This window comes from Capra hircus, chromosome 12 (genome assembly GCF_001704415.2).
Source record: "Capra hircus breed San Clemente chromosome 12, ASM170441v1, whole genome shotgun sequence".
NCBI classification, from domain to species: domain Eukaryota; kingdom Metazoa; phylum Chordata; class Mammalia; order Artiodactyla; family Bovidae; genus Capra; species Capra hircus.
The window spans coordinates 40,250,348-40,270,184 of NC_030819.1; the positions used below are offsets into that span (position 1 = coordinate 40,250,348).

The window sequence follows — 19,837 nt, forward strand, 5'->3', positions numbered from 1 at the left end:
ACCAAAGAATTGATGCTTTTGAACTGTGGTGTTGGAGAAGACTCTTGAGAGTCCCTTGGACTGCAAGGAGATCCAACCAGTCCATCCTAAAGGAGATCAGTCCTGGGTGTTCATTGGGAGGACTGATGGTGAAGCTGAAACTCCAGTTCTTTGGCCACCTCATGCGAAGGGTTGACTCATTGTAAAAGACTCTGATGCTGGGAGGGATTGGGGGCAGGAGGAGAAGGGGACGACAGAGGATGAGATGGCTGGATGGCATCACCGACTCGTTGGACATGAGTTTGGGTGAACTCCGGGAGTTGGTGATGGACAGGGAGGCCTGGCGTGCTGCAATTCATGGGGTCACAAACAGTCAAACACGACTAAGTGACTGAACTGAATTGAACTGAACTGCATATCTGAGGTTATTGATATTTTTCCTAGCAATCTTAATTCCAGCTTGTGCTTCAGCCTAGTGTTTCTCATGATTTACTCTGCATATAAGTTAGAGAAATAGGGTGACCATATATAGCCTTGATATACTCCTTTCCCTATTTGGAACCAGTCTGTTGTACATGTCCAGTTCTAACAATTGCTTCTTGACCTACATACAGATTTTTCAAGGCAGGTCAGGTGATCTGGTATTCCTGTCTCTTTAAGAATTCTCCACAGTTTGTTGTGATCCATAAAAAGGTTTTGGCATAGTCAATAAGGCAGAAATAGATGTTTTTCTGGAACTCTCTTGCTTTTTTGATGATCCAGCAGATAAAGACTCTATTTTCAATTACAGCCACATTGAGGTTTAGGCCTTCAACATGTGAATTTTAGGGAGACACAATTCAACCCAGTTCATAACAGCTCCTTCTTAATGATTACGTGGTCCATAAATCAAGGTAGGTAACAAAGCTAAATCCCCTTAAATGTTAAGTCAGAATCTATTGTAGAGGATAGGCCATGTTACTATATAGATGTACTTTATAATAGCTCATTTAATCTAAAAATTCAATATCTGCATTATTTCAATTGGAGATAAATTTAAATGGAATTATAACATGGGATTTTTGCTTTTGTTGTTTTCTTTCTTTATTTTTAGAATTTTGTATAAGAAAAGAGAATGCCAAGGAGTAAAATTAATTTGCTTTATAGAGATTGATTTTTGACCTGTGAGTAAGGTTAAAACAGCAAAAGCTTTTAACTCTAGGAATAACGAGGAGTGCTCTAAGAGTTTTGGCTGTGTTTTATGCAGAAAACTTTTGCCAAGGTATACAGTATTGTTTTCCCTAATGCCTTCTACTCTTTATTACTTTCTTTCTCTGAAGATTAGATTATTTATTTTCTAAATGCTTGTTTGCTATCTATCATGTAGACCTTTTTGTTTGCCTTTAGTTGATTAAGTCATGTGTCAGATTCTACTCATGTCATTGCTTTTGGTGGAGTAAAACAGATTGCTCTGGGAATTGTCAACCTTAAGGGAATGTACGTAGTGCTATTTTATTATTCTACAAAAATTTAAAAATCCAAATTTTCTCCATTACTACTTCTGTAAATTCATCTTCAGATATTTGAGAAGGTTTATGTTTTTCATAAATAGCTACATCCAATGTTACTTTAATATATATACATTTAATTTTTTAAAAAGGCATAGTGGAAGATAATGTAGTCTTGAAAAGCTATAAGTACTACACAAAACATAGACTGACAGGTGTTTAATGGACACACATTTATAATCAAGCCCCTGTTGACAACCATTACTTGAAGAATCAGTTAGATAGTTAATTTCTAAATTCTGTTAAGCCAAAAAGTGGCAGTTGAGTTAATTTTGTCAATAATGTGTAGATTCATGTTATGGGATGTAGTTTGCTAAGAACCTAGTGGAGGCCATAGAAGTAATTTTAATTGAGATTTTTACAACCATTTGATAACAGTGTTTTGATCACTGTAGTTAGGGCAGGATTCCAACAGTGGCCATAAAATCTGTGACTAATCCACTGAGTCACTCAGTCTCTGTCATATATTGTTTAATGGCCCATGTTGCCAGGAATTATTATCACTTTCTAGTGATAATTTTTAAAGAGAGGAATTTTGCGGACACAAAAGATGAATAGAAGTTGAAAACTTATGTTTGTAAAGACAGTTAATAAAACATCTCACTCAGTTTATGATAGAGTTTCCTCATTTATAATGACTGTTCAGACTCTTAAATCATACACGTATAAATATATATTTATGTATATATGTGTGTATGATACTGATGAATATTCTAACTTTCCGTGGTTAATGTTTGCAGGGCACTTACAGATGCTAGAATAATCTCTAATGTTTTTGCTCAATCTGCTCTGGAGATGGATGAAATAAATAGTTTAAACTAATTAATGTAACACCAGCTGTTACAAGTGCTTGGCAGACGTCTGTGTGTTTTGATGGGCAGGGAGCGGCTGTTGTACTTGACTTTATTTTAGTACAATGTTGATCACAGTCTAAGCTGGAATAAATGACAAGCCAAAAGAAGAAACAGAGGATGAAGTCCATGTAATGCAAAATAAATACTATCTTCTTCTCAAAAAGTGTGTAATTTTTACAGCTAAAGAACACAGAAAGTGTTGTGCTGGAATTCATCAAGTCATAAGCCCTTTAATAGCTACTAGATTAAACACATCCAGTAATTCTATGTTGCATACAAAATGCTGTGAAAATGAAGGTATGTGAACTTGCACACTGTCCTTGGTTTTCCAAAGGACCTCTTTGGGTCGCAGGTATGAAGTGTCAGCCAGTCGTTTGAGACCTTCTTTCTGCTAATTGAATGTCTTTAGAAAAAAATAAGAAAGATTGTAGTCATCTGGAACAAGTTAGGAAATTATTTTAATTATATTATTTTAACCAGTGGAAAGAAGGTATTGGGTTTTATTGCTTGGTGATAATGAATGTTATTGTTTTTAACTTTATATGGGTTACTCTAGTATCCTTATATATCTGATTCCCTCATTTAAAGAAAAAAAAAAAAAGGAATTCACAGACCACAAACATTTGCAGCCCACAAACCATACACAAGACACGTCCACTGGGTTGAACAGTTCTTGTGAGGAGAGTTTTGTTTGTGTCTTACAGTGAAGACAAATGCTTCTGCCCATATTTATAGTTTCCATAAGACTTAAGTATAAATAGCCTCCTAACTTCTCTTTTAAAGTTGGAGGGCAGAATCGTTGTGCTCTGACAGAGAAACAGTGTTTGTTATCTCAGTATGTGCCAACATTAAGATAACAGTGTCATTGTACAGATTGTTACCCAGTGAATTTGTCTAATAAGTTAGAACAATGTGTGCTGGGCAGATGGCAAGTGTGCTCTGGGAAAAAAAAAAAAAAAACACACACTGATGGATGGGATATGATGTCATCAATGAGATGACAAGGTCACAAGGTACTTGACCTCCAAGAATAAGTCCTAACTGGTTAGAATTCTAAATGGTGAACTTTGGTGACACTAGCTAAATGGGAAATATGTGCAATTTGTATTTCTTTATGGTGGTGTTTACCCCCTTCACTGAACTCCACATAATGGGATTTTGTCCCTGAAGACTCAGAGATATTGTTGGAGGGTTGCACCCTGTAACCTTCTAAGGATTTCAAATACAAAATCCACACATCTAAACTTTAACAAAATCACAGTGAATATTATTTATGAAGTCAGGTTCAGAGCTTTCCCTTTTTTATATGTATATATGCAGAAAGAACTTAGTTAAGACATCCCATTAATTTTAACATGTTATCACAAAACAGCAAAGTGCTGACTCCATGAAAATATTCAGTGCATAAAATTAAACTTTTATATTTTCATTAAAATATGTTTCGATATATACAATCATAAAGTAAACTGTCAGAGATCCTGATGTTGTCTTTATACTTTAATTATGAGTTTAGTTGCACTTACAGGTGACAAACCTAAACACATTAACATTTTTGTTTCAATGTTATCATTTCAAATTTCAAATGACTTCACAATCTATTTCCTATCACCTATGTGATACGATCTGAGAATTTACATTGGCCTGGCAAATGTATTCCGGACAGAGATCATAACAAGTATGATTACAGATAAGGGGTTGCAGAGGGGAATGTGGGCAAAACATAATAGGATATGTGTATTATATGAAATAAAATTTAAAAAGACCCACTTATTTATAATTATTTTGTGAAAAGAAGGTTAACTGATTAAAAGATCTTCCCCAAAAGAAAATACTATAGATGTATTAAAGAAATGACCACGCAACAAAACACAGGTTCCCACTTTTGATCGTTGTCACATCAGATTTTATTCATAAACTAGCAAAAACTCTAAGGTCTAAAAACAGTAAATTTCCATAAGTGTGGTGGACTGCACTGCTGTTTTTGTGCATTCTAAATAACAGAACTCAGGGTATTAATGATGAAGATATTTTTTAAAATGAGATAAATATTTTTTATTGAAGGAGATAAAAGAAATGTACACATATCACTGTTTAGCATAAAGAATATGCATGCTTTGTGGCATAATCTAGAAGAATTGTTAAGTGCTTGGAATAGTAATTATGAAATATATTATTATGCATATATATATATATCAATACTATCAGTGTTAAAAAGAAAGCATAATATGTATAGTTCAAAATAGTATTTTTATCAACTGAATGAATTTTTGATAAGATAAACTACCTCATGAAGTTAATTTATTTGGTAACTTTATATGAATTTTTAGTGGCAGTGGGAGGTACATAAATGTAATTTTTTAAATATACTCCAAATTTTTTATATAAATTCTAAGTAGTGAGGGATTTCTTAATTACTTTACATTGACAGCAAAGTTTGGCTTATTCTTTAGCTGCAAATGTTATAACGATGAATTAGCTTTAGAACAATTGCTATGGTAATATAGATTATAATTTAGATTCAGTCTTATCTCTTTGGATATATCAAAGCCTATATGTTTAAACCAGTTCTAAACTTTACAAGCCTATACTATTAAGCATTAATATTGTCTAGATGATTAGCATAATTAAACATTTTTCTGTCAATGTATATCAAGTGATCAAAAGAACTTTTGAAATTATTTGATAAATTATTCAAATAGATTTGCTATTTTTAATATAAATGAAATAACAGAACCCATATCTCATACCGCATTGACACTCAGTATTGATTATATGGCTAAACCATTTTCAAGGGCTGACTTTAGTTAATCTGATTTCTTTTTCTGTCTGAGGCAGATAAAATATTAATACAAGGTAAATGAGTACTCACTGAACTTGCCATATGGCCCCTGTGTAGGCCAGAGGGGCCTGGGCAGCCTATGGACTTGCCATATGGGCCTAGAGGGAAAAGGTAAGTATTACACAGAGAACAAATCTACCATATGGACTGGGTGGAGTGCTTGAGACTCTAAATACTTCCTTATACTGGAGCATTTTCACAAAAGAATACAAAACACATAAATAATACATTATACAAAAACCCTTGAAAATGGATCAATTGTTTAGATTTAATATGATGCTTTCAAGCAATGTCCAGCGCATATAAATAATCATGGTTTACTTTGAAATGGCAAAAAGGATCATCAATCATTTATCCCTGACATTTTTACATTGCATTTAACATCTGTTCCATAATAGCATGGTACAGTAATACACTTAACATCATATTATACACTGAACCTAAATAAATAAATATAGCACTAAATTAGAGTTTCTGAAAGTTTGCCTTGCTTCTGTGGATATTTTTGCAAATACTGAATTATCTACCTCTTCCATCATTTGAACTTTTTGTTATTATATAAGCAAGTGAAATTAAGCAAATGGCAAAAACAATTTTCTTGGTACAATCAAACCTCATTAATTTGGTTTCTGCTAATATGGAATTTATGATAATTAGCTTGGACTTGATAAAGTTTACCTTTGTACTAGATATGAAGAAAAGATTTGCTCAGTCAATTATTAGTATAAACAAGATAACAATGAACATGCTTAACCCACTTAAGAGAGCATACTTTTAAAGGATTTCAGGACATTAATTGAATGCAAATATATACTGCTAATAACAAATGAGTATAATTTAGTCTTTGAAACAGGTTTTCTAGTACCTGTGCTTGTTAGCAGATGGTTCCAATTACTGTATATACTTCTAAAGTCTCCAAATATTTCTTTGTAGTTCTATTTCTTATATTTTCTTTGAATTTTGCCATTCCACTAATAATTTTCTCACCTTATTTTGCAAAGCAGCTATGTCTCTGTTTTCTGCTTTAACATGTATAATCCTTTAAAAACAGATTACCTTCTTAGCTTTTCTTTAACAGCATAATGATTTTTTTAATGTTTTTTAAATGTTTTTTTTTATAATTGGATTTTTTAATTTAAACAACAAAAGGCCCATGAGAATCAATTCAGAAACAACATTTTGGCAAATGTGAATACATCTGAAATTATATTTTAAATTATTTTTTGAATTGTTTATGGTCCATTTGCAAATGAAAACACTTTTTCATACAGGATTTTGATAAGTTCAGGATCTGCTATCATTAGATTGAGTTTATTCATATATTGAAATCCAAGAAAAGTTGTCAGAGAACAAAATTATCCAAATATTTCCAATGTATTGGCCTATTAGACCAAATATTTATGTACTCTGTCAACTTCAGTGGTCTTTACATAGTCCTCATGGTCGGCATTCATTTTTTTCCTTTCTGTTTTGGATTTTTTTTTCTTCTGTGATAGTTTTCCTCATGTCTCTCTAGAGAGAGATCAGAGCTACTTCTTCTATGCCATTATTTTTCTCCTTTTACATAATGGATGCTTATTAATTCATGTGGCAAAACAAAAGGAAAATCATAATATTCAAATTCAAAAATATTTAAATATGAGGAACATGTTGCACAGAAAGCTAAAAATTATTCAGGATGTCAGAGCAGACAGGTGGCAAGAATGTTCTTTCAAGGTGGAAGGTAGCAAATGAAGACCACTAAGGAGTGGGCATCAGTGAAGTTCTGAAAAAAAAAAAAAAAGTATATGTATGGGCAACATTTAAACATGGAGAATTGGTTTCCGTGTTAGATTTCCAAAACCAAAAATGATAAGATAGGAAGTGTAAGTAACATAAACTGAGGAAACTAAAATATTGGTCTGGGAACCAAGGCACAGCTTCCAGAACAGGATTGACCCCAATTATAATACTAAGAAGAAACTCTAGGAAAACAAGGCAGGAATACAGTCGCTGGAAACAGATCAGTAAAGACAAATTTATACTGAGATTTTCTTTGTCTAATCTCTTAGCTTGATATTCCTTAAATGAGTCCTTCTGCTAATACTAATAATTGCTTTCAGTGTTTGCTAGCATTTGAATCTGGTTTGGAGCTAAATGGCATGTGCTTTCTTTAGAAAGCAAGTAAAAATTCTTGGCTCAAAGTCTTTGGTAAGTAAAGCAAATCTTCATCTCAACCAGGAACATCATCGAGCCCACCCCCAACCTTGCTCTTCGTCAGTTCCCTCCACTCTATACCTCGCTGCATCCTGCAGTCTTTTAATTTTCTCACTTTGGTTCATGTCACTACTATTCCCTGGCTCTCCAGAATATAAATTAAGACTTTCTATTTGATTTTGATTTCCTTTTCATTGAACAGTTCGGTCACCAACTCCTCTGAATTTCTTCCAGCATCTCTAGGATTGGAGTGCCTCTTGATAAAATGGTTTTAATTAGGAGTTTTCTAAATGGACTGCCGTCATTATATTCATATTTCTTCTGTATTCTCATGCTTCCACTGCCCACTCATGATTTTCTGGAATTTTCACTGAAGCAAGGATTTGGACTGGTAATAGGCCTCTCTCATTGTTCCCTGTTAATATCAACATTATTTTTACATTTTTCATGAATTTAGAACCAGACGAAGTATGTGGTAAGAAAAAAACGAGTGATGAAATGACATAAATGTGATTTCAGATTCTGTGTCCTTATAGAAAATCATGTCATCTCTTTAAGATCAGTTTCTTTTATGGTAAAAAAGAAGATAATACTATGCAAAATTTTTGTAAGAATCACATAAAATAATACATTTAAAGATCTAGTATACAGATAAAATAAAAGTATTTTACTGCAACATTGTTTCTAACAGCAAACATTTTGGAACTAACTGAATGCTTCAATGAATAAATAAATTAAAAAGTAGAGTATAGTTGTATAATCTAAACTTCAAATGAATAAAACAATCTGAATGAACCAACTTAGATAAGTCTCAAAACATAATAAAAATTGGAAAAGATATTAACAGTATGATGTTTATATCTTTTGGGCTAATAATATAGCGTGTAAGAATAACCCAAAAGTGTGTTAAATGTTACTCATCATTGTGCACAAATAAGAACATACCCAGATCTATATTTCTATATTATTTATAGCTATATACACTAAAATAAAACAGGACGAACTCATCATTTTGGTTGACTCTGAGAAGAAAGAGAATGGGATGGGTCTGAGATTAACAAGATGATAGAAGGAGCAGCTGTGGAATTGGGCAATTAAGTGTTCCGTTTTTGAGCATGTGAATTTCAGGATGCCCATTAGATATCCCATGGGAAGATGTGAGTCCAGAGATTAGGGCAGATCAAGCAAAAGGTCTGAGTTAAAGATATAAATTTTGGAACCATCAGCATATAGATGGTATTTAAAGGCATGGGTTTGAACGAGGTCACAAGAGAATGAGTATAGCAAAGGAAAAGAGGTCACAAGGTACCTCATAATGTTTTGAGCTAGAAAAGATTAGATAGCAAAGCAGAGCAATAAAGAGACGAAGAAGCTGCCATCTAGGTTCTGGGAGATGGAGAGAGAATGGTGTCCTGGAAACCATGTGAAGAAAAGATTTTAAGAATGAAGGAACCATCAACCTGTCTAGGGCTGCTGAGAAATCAAGTATGCAGAGGTGTAAGAATTGGCTATCAGATATGGCAATATGGACATAACAGTTAATTTGATAAAAGTCATTAAGAAGGTAGAAATAGAAACCGAATGGAGGAGGCTCAAGATTCAATCATGGGGAGAAGATGAGGTTATAGAGTATAGATAACTCTCCAAAGGTGGTATGAAACTGGGACAGAATTTAGAGGAAGGATGGTATCAAGGAAGATTTTCCTTTTTTGATTAGATGAGAGAGATTACAAAATGGCTATATGCATCTAAAAGTACTGAGTTAAATGGAGATCATTTAGTAAACCTGAGACAGAGAAAAGAATAACTTACTTGATATTAATTATCATTATTTATATTTTTGAAAATGGTAGAATCCTGATTGAAATGCTTACAAGAAATGTAAGCCAGCTTTCCCCCTTGAATATGAAAGTCCACACTCATGATGGAGATAAACTCAAATTACAACCAAATAACAAATATAGAGTCAAATCAAATGATAATATAATTTTTAGTGCATTCTATCTTTAAGTCCATCACACACTTAACTAAAACAATACAAAGAAGTATTTACTTTCATCATCTTTCTAATAGAAAATAAAAATAATGATAATAAACAGTATGAGTAACAAAGATAAATGAAGCCCAAGATAGAAGAAGAGAGGGAAAGAAAAGTCTTGGCTTTTCTAAATGAATGTGGGGCATGTGAATTATGTTTTAAAATATTTGGATTAAATTTATAGCTGAAATCTGCTGGCTCACATACAAGAGAGCTGATCGGTTATTAAATAAGCTAATGTGGTTATGATTTTATTTTATTTTTTTTGAAAAATGGATGGAAGCGGTATTTCACATACAGTATAAGAAGCACCTTGACCCCGCAGTGACTCTGAGGATTCTAAACTCATTCCTTAAAAGAATTTCTTAGAAAACAAAATGGTGATCACAATGACTGGCATAGATTCTATAGGAAAACTTTCAATTCACCCTCATTTCTTTGACTATTAAGGAAATGTAGGAATTGGAAGAAGATATTTCAGTAAAAATATATAGGTAAGGATTTTATAATGTTTTATTGTCAATAATTAATAGATGATAGAGGGAAAAAAAATATGGAGAAGGCAATGGCACCCACTCCAGTTCTCTTGCCTGGAAAATCCCGTGGACGAGGAGCCTGGTGGGCTGCAGTCCATGGGGTCGCTAAGAGTCGGACACGACTGAGCGACTTCTCTTTCACTTTTCACTTTCATGCATTGGAGAAGGAAATGGCAACCCACTCCAGTGTTCTTGCCTGGAGAATCCCAGGGATGGGGGAGCCTGGTGGGCTGCCGTCTATGGGGTCGCACAGAGTCGGACACGACTGAAGCGACTTAGCAGCAGCAGAGGAAAATATATTAACACTTGTAAGACCAACTCTAACATGGAGGGAGAGTTTAAACCCTTGATATAAATTTTTAGACAATAAATTATCTTTTTTAAAACAATTGTTTTTTCTCCCAGTATACTACGATTTTAGTCATGCTGTAAGAGTTGTATCCTGACTATCCTTCATCCTGAACTTGGATTTCTTCTCCTCCAGGAAGTCCAAGAATGAAGTGAATGTCCTTACTTGCTCCAACATTCCTGTCTTAGTTTTGAGTCCATACTGTTACTAACATTGAATTTGTCATTCATCCGTAAATATTTCTAGGAAGACTAACTTATAATTAGGCTGATTTGTTAACTGAACTATTTGGCACAATAAAATATATTCGTATTTCAGGGTTTGTTTGGTTTTCTAAAAACTGTGATGAAATTTAGCAGTTATAAAAATAATTTTGTTAGTAAAGAAATATCTTCCTTTAGAGTATCATGATATTTTTGAGGCTATTGTTATCCTAGGCACTATGTTCAAATTCCTATGAAGAATCTGTGTGCTCTGTACTAAAAGTTAGGGAATATATTTTAGACTACATGATAAGAGAAGCAATAAGAACACTGTATTATAGTTGATGATTCCCAGCTGAAAGGATAAGACTAATATAAATTCTTCCTGTAACTGCTAACCTGGGCCAAGTTAGGTAGGAGATATATTAATATTTTGAGAGTTATATGTGAGGTTTGAAAATTCATATAAATGTAACATTTTAACTTTTTTGTATTACAGTTCTTTAAAATTTCTTTTTTAAAATTTTACTTTAAAATTTCTAATATAAAATGACATTAAATGGCAATGAGAATTTTTTATGTTTCAAAGAGGGCAGGAGAAAAACCTGCATGTTTAATTTGCTTGTTAAAACATGAAGCACTTTCTAATAAGGTTGAATCTTTTCACTGTTTTCAAATTTTCCATCAGTATCATGGTTTATTAAATTGTGTTTCAATATACATGCTACTTACAATTTCAATAGATAAGGTACATATGTTAACCTTAAAGTATATGGGACAGAAAATATTAATAATACAGTAGTAAAACTTCCAGGTTCTAACTGGATTCTTCATTCTTGTGAAATCTTAGTGTATAAGAAGAAAAAATAAGCAATGAAAAATAATGTATTATTATAAATAAAGTGAAAGTGAAGTCATTCAGTGGTGTCTGACTCTTTGCGACCCCATGGACTGTAGCCTACCAGGTTCCTCTGTCCCTGAGATTTTCCAGGCAAGAATCCTGGAGTGGGTTGCCATTTCCTTCTCCAGGAGATCTTTCTGACCCAGGGATTGAACCTAGATCTCCCACATTGTAGGCAGGCGCTTTACTGTCTGGCGCTTTACTGAGCCACCAGGGAAATCCATCATAAAAGCTTATTACTTAATTGCCTAAAGCCTTTGTTGTTAGTTTTTAAAGTAGATTAATAATCTAAACATAGAATAGTTATTGACTAACTATAGAAGAGTTTTCTACATCCCTATATACCCATGTGTACCTAGATACTTGGGCTTCCCTTGTAGCTCAGTCGGTAAAGAATCTGCCTGCAGTGTGCGAGACCTTGGTTCGATCCCTGGGTTGGGAAGATCCCCTGGAGAAGCAAATGGCAACCCACTCCAGTATCCTTGCCTTGAAAATCTCATGGACAGAGGAGCCTGGTGGGCTGCAGTCCATGGGGTTGCAAAGAGTGGGTCATGACTGAGTTACTAACACTTACTTACTTACCTAGGTACTTACATGGTGTGTGCACGTGTGCTCAGTCATGTCATACGCTTTGCAACCCCACGGACTGTAACCCACCAGGCTCCTCTGTCCATGGGATTATCAGGGAAAGAATACTGGGGTGGGTTGTCATTTCCTTCTCTCGGGGTTTGTCCCAACCCTGAGATCGAACTCAGGTCTCCTGCATTGGAGGGAAGTTCTTTATCACTGAACCACCAGGAAGCCCAGGTACTCATATAATTATGTACATATATGCATATAGTCATTTGTATGCATATATACATATATATAATATACTTTTCTTTGAATTTCCTTCAGGTACATTAGATTATAGGGCTATTTTTTATAGTAATAGAATTTACCTAATTCCTTTTTAATGTACTATTAAGAAGATCCTTTAATTAAACAATACATATACTCCCAAATTTGAAAATTTTCAGTAAAACAAAATTCATAAAATTATCCTGAAAGATTATTTTATTTCAAAATATTTTAGACATTTTAAAAAATTTTATATTGAGATCCTAGTAAGTTCAAAGCACTGTTAAAGGTAGAGAGAACACAGTATCATCAATGCAAAGAGGGATTTTGTTTTTAAGGAGCTTGCATTTTCATTAGAGAAGACAAGTCATAAATATACAAGAAAACATTGAATAGCAATAATGTCAGCTTGATTTGAATTGAACAGAACATGTCAGGGGAATGAATAGTCAGATGGCAGGATAAAATAATTCTACATTCTCATATGATTAGAAAGAAGGTGCCATTTCCACAAAGTGATCAGCCATACCCAGCCTGCTCCCAAACACCATGGACCACAACCCCTTGACCAGAGCTCTGGCAATTCTGGCCCCCTTACTTCTCTTAACATCTACACTAGCCACTCACATCACACTCGGTGAGTCTCACCTCCACCACTTTTCCTCAGTTCTCGTAACATATGTTCTCTTTCTAAGATTTTTCTGTTAATAGCTTGAATGCACACATTTTTCATGATTTGAAACAAGAATCCTCAAAATGAATTTGCACCATTCATACAGTTACACATATAGAATACGATAATGGGACACACTTTAATAAGATACAGTTGCTTTGATGTGTGTGTTTTTTAATTTGAAATTTTAAAGTAATTGAAACATTTCAAGCAGTTTTTCACATTGAACTAAAAAGGTAATAAAGGAAAGCTGATACAATATGTCTCCTTTCTATACCCAGTTTTTGACCTTTTTTGAGCCAACATATGTTTTTCTCTTAAATACAACACATTAAGAAGCTAGGAACAACAATTTTATAAATCTGACAATGTCTTTTTTCTTTCCTACAAAGAGTAAGTGGTTATAAATTAGAAATTAATTTTTTAAAACAGCTATAGTAAAGGTCCAAGATTTTGCATTACATTTTTATGCTCTGAGAGTTGCAAAATAACAGCTGGGCTGTTCAAGAATCCTCTTCTCTCCAAGGGAAGAATGCTGACAATGACATAAACATACACTCTTAACTTTTTATATTTCCCTAAATCCTAAAAATTAGTGCTCTCCTTTGCATTTTTATATGACTATGTTAGAAGGCAGTTACGTTTAAAGGAAGAAGTCATAAAATTTCGATAGGTAAAGGGGATGTAAAGGTGACTTAGTTTAACCTTCTATCAATTTCCAAGGCATAGTTTCTGTAACATTCCTGACACAATGCTTCTCCACTTTGCATGGACAGTCTGTCATGATGAATCTACTATGGCCCAAAATAGTCAACAGCACTTTTAGATACATGAATCAAATCTTACTGTTTTCTACCCATTACTTACTAGTTCTTTTTCTGCACAGGGTAGCTACAAATATATTAAACTGAATATGTTTAATTAGAATTTTAAACATCATAAATAATTTGATGTTCTAAGTTCACATTTCTCAAAAAACAACCCAAATGGAAAACATTTTTCTTATATACCTTTTTGGTCATTAAGGCTCAACTAATTTAACATGTAACATCAACTGAAATGTGTTTTTATTAATATAAGAACAAAAAGCTTAACAAATTAATTTAGGAAATAAATTGCATCAGATATCCAACCAACTGAGCTTCCCTGGTGGCTCAGACAGTAAACAGTCTGCCTGTAGTACAGGAAACCTGGGTTCAGTCCCTGGGTTGGGAAGATGCCCTGGAGAAGGGAAGGGCTACCCCTCCAGTATTCTTATCTGGAGAATTCTATGGACTGAGGAGCCTGGCCAGCTACAGTCCATGGGGTTACAAAGACTCAGACATGACTGAGTAACTAACATTTTCACTTTTACTTCACATCCAACAAATTGGTACTAAAGTGTGTAGTGTGCCAGGGATTGAGGTTATGCAGGTAAACAAGGTGGACAGAGTTCCTCATTTTTTTTTTTTCATATTAAACACACTTAAGAAAACAAATGTGTAAAGAAACATGTTTGATTATAATTTTCAATGAATTTGGTCATTTCAAGCCATCTTAGTAAGATATGAATTGTTATGATTGGCAGGGGGGAAATGAATCACTGGCTTGAGCCAGTGAAATTGAATATATAGAATTTGTAAGTATCACTTCAGAAGACTGTACATTCACATGACAGGCTCTTAGTCTCCAAAGGGTGTGAGTTAAGGTACATATTAGTCTCCAAAGGGTGAGAGTTAAGGTACATATTAGAACACACCTGTGGCTTGGAAGGAGTCCTTGTCCTTCGTAAATTAACAGACTTACAGAAATTAATTTATGTAGATCATCTTGCTAATCTTTGGCTTAGGGCAGCATCCTGGTAGCTGGGTGCATGGTATTTTATCAGAGCAGAGTGGTCATCAACAACTATGGGAGCCCCTGGTACAAAGATGGAATGACACAAAAGGGGTCAGGAGAGGCATGGTTTGACAGAGAAGAATGATTTAGAAATAGATAAAGTTCTTGTACTACAAAGTGAAGCAAGTTCATGGCTAAAGTCACATGATGACAAAATTCGAGAGAAACTAGAATTGGAACAAATGCAAATGACAGTTTGTGATGATAGCCAGAGATTAATTATACCTGATAAATGGGTAAGACATGGCAGCCACTCCTTCTGAAATATATCTCTTGGAGAATAATATTTTCTGTTTGAAGAGTCTTGAAGTAGGCCTTGATTCTTTTACCTCATGAAATGCATGTGTTAATTTAAAAGTAATACTTTCATGGTTAAATATTTCTCAGAAAAGAGTTTAGACCTCATTCCTATTGTCTCATTTAGAAAAGGTTCGGAGTGGAAAAATTTACCTTTGTGGGCTACTCATGGCTGGAGTTTTCTGGTCCATTATGGGGAGAATCTGGAGTTTCAGTTCTAAGATATCTTTTGTTTAAAAATGAATAATCATAAATGTGACAGTTGAAGCTGTCAATTTGGGGGAATTCTGGCTTCTTAGGGTGACCAACGGGTGGATTTTCAGGGAGTGAGTCAAGCTTTGCTTATAAATGTGTGAAATAGAAAATCTCTAATTTTTCTTTCTACTCTGAAATAAAATAACTATAGAATTGTTATTTTGGAGTGTATGTTACTTGTATATGTTTGAACACATGTATCAAAGATAAGTAACTAATATTATTCTCCTTGCATGTTAAAAGAACATAGGATCTAGAGCAAGACTACTTGGGTTCAAAACCAGCTCCTCTCCTTACTAGCCCAGTTATACTGGCAAGTTAATTGGCTCATTTTACCTCTATCTACTCAAGTGTAAAATGAAGATAATACTACTAACAATATAAGAATTATTGTGAGAATCAAATGAATTAGTGTCTGCAAAGTGCTTAGAACATTGGTTTGCACACAGAAAGCACTCATATATGCTAGTTATTTTGATGATAATGGTGATGATCAGCATCATCCCAATGCCTCTGACTTTTTAAGAATGAGTTAATAGAATCTTTCCTGAGTAACATTACTTTATGTTAAAACTTTTAATTATAGAATATCTCAAACATGCATAAAATTAGAATGGGATAATGAACCCTCCCCATATACCTACCCATCATTTGGCTTTAACAGTGATCATCTCAAGCCCAGTCTTGCTTCAAGATTTCTCCCTCCCAATTTCTCTTCTCTGTCAGAGAATTCTGAAACCAATTCCAAGCATGTTTTATTTAATCAATTGAGGGTTCTTTATTTCCAATGTGTATCTCTTAAGGATAGAGGCTCTTTTCCATAAATCATAATCACATTATCATCATCATTTCTAAAATCTCTTAATATTTATTAAATATCCTGCCAGGTTTCACATTTCACAATCATATGTGTACATATGTTTGTGGGTATGTATATCCTTGAAGTCAAAATGTTCTTTTCGCCTGTATTTCCTCTAAATAAAATCCTTTTTTTGTGGGGGAAAAATAAACCTTTATTGGTAAATAGGTTATGTTGAAATAAATAGAGTGATAGTTTTTAGGGAAATAAACCTAAAATGATAGTTTTTAGGGTCAGTCACTTTTGGACTTGCTTGAAAAGTGAATTATGCTATACAGTTTCCAAAGAGATCTCAAATTTCTGTAACTTCATTGTAATTTTAGTCTAAATTGAAAGTGAAAGTGAAGGCGCTCAGTAGTGTCTGACTCTTTGCGATCCATGGACTGCAGCCCACCAGGCTCCTCCGTCCATGGGATTCTCCAGGCAAGAATACTGGAGTGGGTTGCCATTTCCTTCTCCAGGGGATCTTCCCAACCCAGGGATCGAACCCAGGTCTCCCACATTGCAGGCAGATGCTTTAACCTCTGCACCACCAGGGAAGCCCATTAGTCTAAAACCCATGTACAAATCAGAGTTTAAGAAATCCACGATGTCTGAATCATTTAATATTTCAGGAGAATAATTTGAGAATTGCTCTGTTGTATTCACTTAGCAATAAGATTCACTTTGAGTTTGGAGACTCATAAGTGAAACAGAATTGGGCAGTGATGACAAGAGAGAGCAGACTATTAAACCACAGCACACTGTGAGAGTGCTCAGTTTTTCTCCTCATTTTCTCTTCTTCAGGAATATTAATTTTGAAAAGGTTTTGGGTTTATGTGACAAATTCTCTCCCCACCCCCTGAAAATTCTCAAAGCACATTTCAGAAACTCATTTTTGGCAGATGAAAATTTAAGTAAATTGGCCAAGGTCACAGCACAATAAGGGCAGAGTTATCAAGGCAATGCAGTTTCCTGCTTTTTCCACCATCCATGAAATTAGAGTAACTCCACCCCTTAAAATGAAAGGGTCTACTTTTTTTTTCTTTCTGAAATTATAAACCACGATTTTGAAATGTTTTTTACCATTAACTTAGACTCTCAAAAGTGGTCTTTTAGGGGTATGAAATGTATGTGTGTGCATTATTTCAGCTACTATAACTTCATATATTACAACCTACAAAATTTGCTTTAAAAGGAGAGTGCATTTTTCTTTCAAGCTGAACCATCAGATTTTCTTTTCATGAGATATGACATGATGAAGAAGCTCTCTGTAGGAACAAAACTAGTTCACTTTCTATGGGCAAGCACAGACTGTAAAGTAGATTATTAAAGTACACAGAAATAGAAAATTAGATCAGAAGTGATATTTTCCTATGAAGTCTTCTTTGGGCCTTATAAAATGAGAAAGAACTAACCTTGTTCTATTTCTGAGTCTTGAAAAAAGCCTCCAAGCAAGCATATCACCTTTAATTAGGTTTCTGCTTTTGGGAAGCATTCTACCAGCCCCCTTTCATTTATTTTTAATGATGTTATCACTAACAGGCAAACAGTCCCTTAATAAAACAAAAACAGTTTCTATATAAAGCCTGGTGTACATGTCCTGAGTCAATCATCTAAAAACAAATGTTATGATTATTTCCGTTGTGCTCTTAGAACCCTTAATGGCCCTACTGTGCAGATATGCAAAACATCAGCCTAGGAAATGTAACCATGTCTGTTATGCAGCTTTCAATAAATGCTTTCCCATATTCACTTGAAGTATTAGCAGTGAGGTTAAACCTACAGGGTCATGAAAAAGACAGAAATGTCAATTAGTTGGGTTTTTTCCGCATAAGCTACTCCAGCTCTTTCATAAAAATGCTAACAGTTTAAGACTTTAAGAAACAAGCAGGGGGAAAACCCACCCAAAATATTTAGAAGCTAAATTAGTTTGTATGTTTAATGCTTGGTACCATTGTATTTTGTCAATAAATTCCAGTTTGTGGGAAGCAAAAATCTACGCACAGATACCTGAGTATTTTAGTTTCATCTTGTGTGTGTATGTGCGTGTGTGTGTGTGTGTGTGTGTGTTTAATGCTTGGTACCATTGTATTTTGTCAATAAATTACAGTTTGTGGGAAGCAAAAATCTACGCACAGATACCTGAGTATTTTAGTTTCATCTTTTCAATCTCCAAGGACAATGGTAAGTTTGCTATCCAAACCAAGTTTGGAAATTTAAATTAATATATAGCTTGATTTAGTATTTCCTCCATACATAGATTTTGAAATAAAATACAAAATAGACAAAAGTTAAAGACTCTCTTTTGAGAATAATGGTAGAGAATAGACTTTCCCTTTAAATATACAAAGATTTTAGGCCACTTAGGATCCCTGTTTTCCTTGAACTGTTATCCCTGCCTGGTTTCCTCATACAACCATTTCACTGCCTCCTGTTTAAATATTTCCCAGTATTCAATGCCTGTTTCTTTTTTTTAAGTTTTTAAAAAATTAATTTATTTTAATTGGAGGCTAATTACTTTATAATATTGTGGTGGTTTTTGCCACACATCAACATGAATCAGTCATGGGTGTACATGCTTACTGCCATGAAAATTTTGTTTTTCTTCACTCTGCTCTCAACTTGCATCATCTAAATATAATCTCTTCTTTTTCTAAATAACCACTAGATGCCATTTGAGTCAATTTTTTATCACATAACCTTATTGAGATTATAATTACATGTATTGTTTTATCTTCTTCTTCCTAGAGCTCCCTCTTAATTCAAGATAATGTCTATGAAGTTGCATTGTAATCAAGAGCATGGTTTCCCAGTAGAAAGTTGTGTTTTTTTCTTAGTTTTACTCCCCTGGATGGAGTAAGCAGAGAATGTATCCTTCTCATTTCAGCTTTTTTTTTGCCTCATCTCATCTCATCTCATTCATATACTTTATCAAAAGACATTAAGTTATTACTCTCTGTTAAAGAGCTGAAGTTTCTATATTTATATATATTATATATTATATAATATTATATATTTATATATATTATGTCCTATTTTTCCCCTTAAGAGTGGTCCCTAAAAAAAAAAAAGAGTGGTCCCTAAATTTTGTCAGCTTCTCAAAGGTAAGAACTACTGATAAATATGATAGTTGCATATGTGTGTAATAAATACTTCATGCATTAAATTAGGCAGAGCTCTGAGTTTAGTATATTTCTTACCACTCCATCATAATGCCAAACATGCACTTACAGTGATTTCCTTCACGTATTAAAACTTCTCTTTCATTTATGCAAAGGTGAAATCCAGAGTTGCATATATACATGCAACTGTTTCAATATATCCAAGTAGCCTCTTAAGTTTGTTAATGCTTTTCAGTCAGTTTCTCCAAAATCTGTACTGTCTTCTTTTTTTGTAAGTCATTCTGCTGATTTTTTTAGAATCTGTGCCTGAAGACAAATTGATAAACTTTGGCCCTTTCTCAAGTTACTTCTATCATAGACAATTTTAGCTGTTCACTGAGCTAACATAGGGTTAGTTTGTCTACGGCAACTGTAATAATATATAGTAGTAATTTTACTACCAACATGATATTTCATCATCACAAGCCTCATTAGAGAGAAATAATATAG

The 19,837-nt window shown here is 34.0% G+C and overlaps 1 protein-coding gene across 2 annotated transcripts in view; it reads left to right on the top strand.

Moving 5' to 3' along the window:
- DACH1 (dachshund family transcription factor 1) overlaps positions 1-19,837 on the top strand; it is a 465,438-nt gene that overhangs the window by 382,035 nt on the left and 63,566 nt on the right. The window lies entirely within an intron of this gene.